The sequence below is a fragment of the Mus caroli genome, chromosome 6, assembly GCF_900094665.2.
Source record: "Mus caroli chromosome 6, CAROLI_EIJ_v1.1, whole genome shotgun sequence".
Classification (NCBI taxonomy): Eukaryota; Metazoa; Chordata; class Mammalia; order Rodentia; family Muridae; genus Mus; species Mus caroli.
Genome location: NC_034575.1, coordinates 36,102,829 through 36,103,142, shown reverse-complemented (window position 1 = coordinate 36,103,142; position 314 = coordinate 36,102,829).

Genomic DNA, 314 nt, shown 5'->3' with positions numbered 1-314 from the left:
GCTCCTATAAGCAAAAGGAAGGGCATTATTGTATTCTATTTTGTAGTGCTATCATGGAAATATAAACAAGTACTTTATAATGCACAGAAATTTATTTGTTTATTATTCCAGAGGTTGCAAAGTCCAAGACTAAAGGTCTGGTATCTAGAAGAAAACCTTCTTGCTGTACTGTTTCATGGTAGAAGTGCAAGGAGAAAAATAGAAGGGGAAGGGAAAAAAGAAGAAAAGTAAGAACCAGGGAAAGAGAGAAGGAGGGGAGGGAAATGGAGAGAGAGAGAGAGAGAGAGAGAGAGAGAGAGAGAGAGAGAGAGAGA